Source organism: Cryptomeria japonica, chromosome 2, assembly GCF_030272615.1.
Source record: "Cryptomeria japonica chromosome 2, Sugi_1.0, whole genome shotgun sequence".
Taxonomy (NCBI): Eukaryota; Viridiplantae; Streptophyta; class Pinopsida; order Cupressales; family Cupressaceae; genus Cryptomeria; species Cryptomeria japonica.
Window position 1 is genome coordinate 206,316,876 of NC_081406.1, and position 7,630 is coordinate 206,324,505.

The 7,630-nt window shown below is 34.9% G+C and overlaps 1 long non-coding RNA gene across 1 annotated transcript; it reads right to left on the minus strand.

Annotated features, from left to right (window-relative positions):
* Window positions 1–206: 206 nt before the first annotated feature.
* LOC131044341 (uncharacterized) lies at window positions 207–2,599 on the minus strand. The gene is made up of 2 exons (XR_009105642.2): window positions 1,773–2,599; window positions 207–1,609 (listed from the first exon to the last, which is right to left on the minus strand). It is a non-coding gene; the product is annotated as an uncharacterized LOC131044341 (long non-coding RNA).
* Window positions 2,600–7,630: the final 5,031 nt, after the last annotated feature.

Consider the following 7,630-nt stretch of genomic DNA (forward strand, 5'->3'; position numbering starts at 1 on the left):
GGTCACAAATTCAAATCTTGACAATTTACATAATCATATATTAAAAATACACTACAATTTTCAACAAGTAAATTACAACATATTTTATAACATACTCAGTGTGCTTGATGTCCTAAATGTACACACAAATACATCTAACTAGCCTTCACCCTAATATATATGTACAATTAATGTTCTTCTCCTACAACACAACAACAATTGTTTAAAAAAAAAAAGTGTTAGAAACAACAATTGTTTAAAAAAAAAAGTGTTATAAACAACAATTTTTCACTAATATTTTACATGGCATGTGAAACAGTAATTCCTCTTGCCATTCACACTTACATTGAACATCAAACGATAATGGTCTTCAACTTTATATATTTATTTGTACCGGTCAGTCGAAACTAAATATAGCATACTTTATTAGCTAATAAAAGCAATCAACATTAGCTCCACCGAACTTACTTTGATAGGAATAAAATCGCGTAAAACAATGTGAAATCTGGAAAGTGCCTGTACAATCCTATCTTCCCCACCATTAGCATTCCTTCTTTTATATAAAGATTTGCTTGCACTGCTACTCTAGCCATGTTCATAAGCCTGGAGCCTAGTTTCCAGATACCTACAAACACCCATTACCTCAATCTCATATACATGTTTAACTGAGACTTGAGTTAGAACTTCAAAAGAATTCACAAAGAGTCTGTAACTGATTCTTACCACTCACTGCCCTTAGAGCTATTATTATCTTCCTCAAGAAAATACTCCAACAACTTTATGGTTTGAATGCAGATTACCATTCCAACTGGTTTCTATATATCCATTCCTCTAAAATCTTTTGAACTTTCTATTTTTTCAACATCGCTGCAACCTTTGATTAAAATCAATTTACAAACTTGAGAACTCAATTAACTTGTATTCTCCAAAATCGGGCCACCAATACCCTTTATCCTGATGACTGTAGAACTCTGTCAGTGGTGACTGTAGAACTCTGTCAGTTCGCAGGAGTCATTCATGCCCATGATACCTAAACGGTTATTGTCCTTTAGCTATACTCCAAATCATGCATGATAAATATTTCAGATGACTTGAAGTTTTGAACAACTTTATAGTTTGAATGCAGGTCTGAAGGGTTGATTTCTTCTCTTACTAATCCCACTGGTTTCTATATATCCATTCCTCTAAAATATTCTAAACCTTCTATCTTCTCAACATTGTTGCAAGATTTTATTAAAATCAATTTACAAACTTGAGAACTCAATCAGCTTCTATGCTCCGAGATCTATTTCAAAGGTTTTCCAGGCCACCAATATCCATTTATCCTAATGACCGTAGAACTCTGTAGGTTCACAGAAGTCATCCATGCCTATGGTGCCTAAACTCAATTGAGTCTGTTCCAAACCTTCAAATATTTTATCCCTTCTATTTTCTCAACTTTGTTGCAACTTTTTAATAAAATCTTGTCCATTAAAATAACTTCCAAATTTTGAAAGCTTTCTAATCTTCTACACTCAAAAATAGATTTAGAAGATTTACCAATGCACAGATAACCCTTCATAAATGCACAACCCTACCTTTTTACCAGAGCCGCCCATACCCATGAAGCCAACTGCATGTTTTCCAGAGCCTGCAATACACAGTTCACCATAAACTTTAAAACTCCACCTAAATCCTAAAACATTCATCATTGCAGAGCACAGTGGAAACACTTCAATTCAGCAGTAATAACTATGCCAAGATGAATGAAAGATATGTGAAACCAATGAAAACATAGAATATTTGGTACTCACATGAGATTATCAAGCTTTTCTGAGATATATCTTCCTTTGTTGTCAAAGCGGATAAGAGGATGAAATGCCTAACATAGACGATATGCTCGCGGTGTGAAAAGGTGAGGAATTCCTTCCTTGTGAAAAGATAAGATTGGGATGACTGATGAGGTGATTGCCACAGGAATCGTTCAATTTTCAAAGCGAACAGCGCATGCAAGAAACAAAAGCAAATACGTGGTCTGGCGAAACACCTAGATTTTCTATTTACTGGAATTTATTACACAAGTTTCTAAAAAGCTGTTTTCAACCATTTGAATTGGTTCATACTTCAGAGTTTCAGAGCATCTACCTCTGGTGGAAACCTAAAACTTCGTACTAGTCTCGCGGAATTTACTTTATGGAGAAAAAGAGATGCATCAGGTTAGGTGTTTTGTCGCTTTCGATTTAAAATACTTCATTGGAGCATGAAAAAATATCTTCTAACCTGATCTTGACAACTCCATACAAATATCTGCTCTCAACGGATGAGATTACGGTATACCAGGTATTCCCTCACCGATCATCTTGCCGATTCTCACGCATCAGATGGACACCTATCTAAGATGGATCTTTCTCTTTCTCCCATAACACCCTCCATTGGTTCTTTCAACGCTAACCCTGACACCTTTCATTGCTTCGTTCAACCCTAACCCTAACACCTTTCATTGTTTCCTTCAATCATAACCCTAATCTTAACATCATTCATTGCTTCTTAGACGGTAATACTAACCCTAAACATGAGATATTTATATGCTTTCTTACATTCTACTTTTTTCTTGAAATTTTAACTTAGCACCGGTGCATCTTATATTCCTTTCCATTTTGCTACTATCTTTGACTTTCACCCAATACACTAGAACAACTTCAAAAGAATTGATTTTTTTTTTAAAATGTCCATTATACATTATAGGGAGACCAATCACAAACTACCTAATAGGAAAGCAACATCTTTAATTGCTTTGTCCAACCTCAACCCTAACACCCTTCATTGCTTCCTTCAAACTAACCCTAACATTGTTCGTTGCTTCCTTCAACCCTAAACCTAACCTTAACATCCTTCCATGCTTCATTAAAACCTAACACTAGCCCTAAAATGAGATATTTATATGTTTTTCCCTCAAACATTTAATTTAGCATATAACTTAGGAGAAGTGCACCTTATATTTGTGTATGTTTTGCTACAACCTTAGGCTTTCATCCTAACACTGTCATGTCCCCTTTCTAGAGTGGACATCGGAGATGGAGGAGTTGGCCTATCATTGGAGTCTCGTAGGCTAGCAGAGGTTGATTGGGACTCATTCAGTGCATATAGTGATTGGATTTTGGCTTTACAGGCAGTTTGGAGCCAGTTTGGAGCAGTTCCTAGATTTTAGGGGGTATCCCTAAATTTTAGGAGGTCGTGACAGTTGCCAGTCATGAGGTTATTCATGACCTTTTAGATGGTTTCAGTTTCAGGAGATTTGGGTGTGTTTCCTAGTTTCTAGGAGCATCCCTAGATTTTAGGGATGAGACTGCCAGTTGATCCATGATTTCCGACTTCAGTCACAGACAGGTGGCAAATTCCGTTTCAGGTTTTTGGAGTCATTTGAGCCTTCTACAGCTATTTGGGATATATTTTTAATATATTTAAATATTTCTTAAGTTAGCGTTTAATTATTTAAATAAGGCTATGTTTATAGCCATTTTGGAGTGATAAGGGGTTTTTGGCCTCATCTGGATGCGTATCCCTTGGTGTGATAGCTCGTTGGAAAGGTCTTGGACTTTTCTAAATATTTCTCTTTTGACTCGGATCCTTTCGGTGAACGGATTTCTTTATATTTGAAAAAAGGTCATTTTCTATGCACTTGACAACTTAAAATGAGAAATATAACATTTTAACCCTAAACGCCCCATTGAGTCACTTTTAGGGTTTGAGCTTAGTGGGAAGGTGTTATAAGGAAGTTGAGACCTAATTCTTATTATCTTTTACACATTTTACATCTTGGATTTGAGATTTGGCTCTGGAAGAGCTTTTCAGCATCTGGGACGCCAACCCCAATGCCTTGCCTGTTTGGGACGTAGCCCCCAATATAGTGGTTTGGATTTGTTTGCAGCTATTAGCATCTTGGAGATTGTACGACATTCTTTCTGGAGGTTCAGCAATTCTGACAGAGTTCAGCGTGGGGTTTGGGGTTTCTAACCAGTTGGGTGTACTTGGCAGCCGTACGGCTGTACCTGGCAGCCACTTTCCTTCCCACGTGCAGCACTTGGAGGGCTGGAATCTTGCCACAACTTCATTCCTAGTTATGTTACTCTTTCAGCATCCAGGTTGGAATTATTCCTGATTGTAATCTTCCTGAAATTATTGGAAATCTTCATCTGGTCAAATATTTGATTTTATATTCAGAAATCTGCCTTGAATCGAATTTGTTTTGGCTATATATGAACTTCATTTTCAGTACTTTGTTCATGTACTTGTACTTCATTATTTACTTGTTGAAAAATCATCAAAATACAAAAAGAATTCAACCCTTCTGCAACTTCTGTCTATTTCTGAAAGAAAATATTAATAAGCAGGAAAAATCAATTTAAATAAATAAAAATTACAGCAGATTGGTAAAAGAGATCCATCAGGGATCTTTCAAACACACACTAGAACAACTTCAAAGGAATTGAGCTTTTCCTAAAAAGTGCCCATCACACATTATATAGAGACGAACCACCAATGACCTAATGGGAAAGAGACACCCTTCATTAAACGTCTTTTCCTAAAAAGTGCCCATCACACATTATATAGAGACGAACCACCAATGACCTGATGGGAAAGAGACACCCTTCATTACTACGTTTAACCCTAACCCTAACACCCTTCATTGCTTCCTTCAAGTCTAATCATAATTTCAACATCCTTTATTGTTTCAATAAACCCTAAATCTAACCCTAGCACTGAAATTCATGTGTTTCCTGGGTGGCTGCAAGAAGTTGAGTCCTACTTTTGGGCAAAAGTGGAAGTGTTTTCTCTACTTTTTAAATTTTTTGTCGATTGATGTCAAAATTTGATGCACTTAGAGATTGAATCTCAAAAAACTTCAGTAATAGAAAATGTAGTGCTCGGAGTCTACTTTTCAAATATGTAATTTATTTTAATATCCACATGGTAGAGATCGTTTTTTAGTAGGCATGTTTAAAAACCGGTTTTTCAAATGTCTGTTTCAGGACCATACCACACATGTCGGCCACTCTTTTTTGATGCAAATAAATGAATTTTTGCAAATCCTTCTGGGAAACGATACCTAAGACACCAAATATTGATGAGAAAATTTTTGCATATTTTTTTATTGAGTATTTTTTTTTTTTATTAATTTTTAATTGACAATAAAGTGTATTTTCAAAACATCGAGTGTACAACCACCATAATTTGATGAAAATTTCATTTTTTTGAATTTATTTTTTTTAATATTCAAAATAATTGTATGTAGATCGATGTCATAATTTTTTTTTCTAAAATCCTAAAAACAAAAAAGTTATTAAAGTTTTAGTGAACCTCGGTATTTTAGGTTTAGGTTCCACTTTTGATTAATAAATAATACAAAAATAGTAAAAATAATCTTATCACTATGAAATTTACATTTCTGAAATCAAGACGCTGAAAACTCTAATGGGTTTTCATTTCGTCAAAAAATTCAATCAGAAAGGCCCTCAAAAAATTAGGCCAAAGTAGAAATTTGATGTCGTTTTACTTTAGCCATTTTTTTGGAGGTCCAAGCATAGGCTTGGTGGGACCAAGCCTATCCCGAAGCAAAAAAAATGCTAAGGGTTGTTTCTCGCCCCTAATTTTAACAAACGGGCGCCCATTTTTTAAATTCAAAAAACGGCCGCCTGTTTCGCTTTGTACCGTTGAAAGCAAAACGAGCACCCGATTCTAAAACGGGCACCCATTTCATTAAATTACAGGCGCTCCTTTCTGAAAAGATCCGTTGGGCCAGAATCTAGTCCACAAGCACAAATCTCAATGATTGAATGATTTTTCAATCATTGTCTGATAGGTACGATCTGCAAAGAGAATGTTTTGATTAATCATTCTCTTTTTTTGTCTTATTGTCGATTTGGTAAGGAGATTGATTGATTTGAATTCAAAATTTGGTGCCACCATGGGATCAAATCAACGCAGGAAGAGAAAAAGGAAGGTTCTGACAGCTGAAGAGATTGCAGAAAATAGGGAGAAGGAGGCAATACGTCAACAAGAGAGAAGATCAAGAATGAGACAAGGAGCTTCAATTTCCACAATCATTTCAGAAGAGGAGAACATCAATGAGACCATAAATCCTGACGAAGGAAACACAATAGAACCATTTAATTCAGGTGCATCTTCTAATCCATTATTGGATACATGTATGTCTTCACAACCCTATGTTTTTTCTCATGAAGAAATTGGTAATTTAATAGAAGCAAGTTACTTATTAAATCAAACGCCAATTGAAAATCAAACCCCAAATGAAATTAGAACTCAAGTTAAAACTGAAATTGAAATCCAAATTGAAACCCCAAATGAAACTAGATCTCAACTTGAAACTCAAATTGAAACCGAATTTGAAACTCCAAATGAAATTGAAAATCCACCTGCAACTGAAACCAATAATGTGGATGTAGACATGGAAACACCAATTGAAAATGAAACATGTTTGAATGATAATCAAACGAATGAAAATTTTGAAATTAAAAGTGATGTACTAGACAACTTTCCTATCTTGGTTTCATGGAGAAATATTAGGACACATGCAAATAGATTGTTTAGACATTTTTTTTATAATAAGAAATTTGGGTTTCAATGTCAATTAATGGTACAACTAATTAAAATGACTAAAATGCGAAAAGTGATGAAGAAGTTAGGCTTTTATGTCAAACCCAAGAAGAAGGACGAGTCTTTAAAACAAGTTGTATCGACTGTTGCTAATGTCTTTGATACAATCGGAAAGAAAAGTCGTTCTAAAGATAAAAATACGGCACGACGGGCAATAACAACATCTTTAGTAAGCCAAACAACTTCTAATAAAAGAATGATGAGTAACATAAGTGGATATCTTAATATTCATCGTAAAACTTTGTCAAGAGTTGTAAAAAGAAGAGTTAATTTTGAATGTGATCCGGCAAACAATTTGTGGACTTTTAGTGGTAGACTACCAAGGTCTGATATGAAACTTACTGGTGAAGTCAAAATTTTGATCAAAAAATTCTGGCACGATAATACAAGAGTATCACCTAATGTTAGAGATGTTCTTAAATTAAGAGTTGGGTCAAAAATTCGTGATGCACATCCAAAACACCTATTGGACATGACTCAAATTGAATTGTACAAAAAAAAATTGGATGATAAGGTGTTGACTATTAGCATTTGTCAAAGGTCTTTTGAAAAGTGTAAACCTTGGTATGTTCCAATTAACAAGGAAAGAGTCACATGTTGTTGCAAAACTCATGTTCAATTTCACTACAATTTTGCAACCCACCAAATGAGCAAAATTTTATTTTCAATGCATGTGTTTCCGGTGTATGTGATATATGTGGCAATCTTGCATTGTTGGATGAATGTTTGCATGAAAATCTTTCAAATGATTTTGGACAACAATTAGTTGATGTTAAAATATTTAAAACTATTGAGTATCCACTAAAGGATGGAAAGGTTGGAAGACGGTGCAATCTAATCACTAAAAAAGTTAGTGTTCATGCATTTATGAATGAATTTACGAGTAAGATCGTACCTAAATATGTTAAACACACTCAAAATGCCCGATGGCTCGATAGTCAATTTCGAATATGTAAGAATACATTTCTTGTTGGTAGTATACTTTTGGTCGTTGACT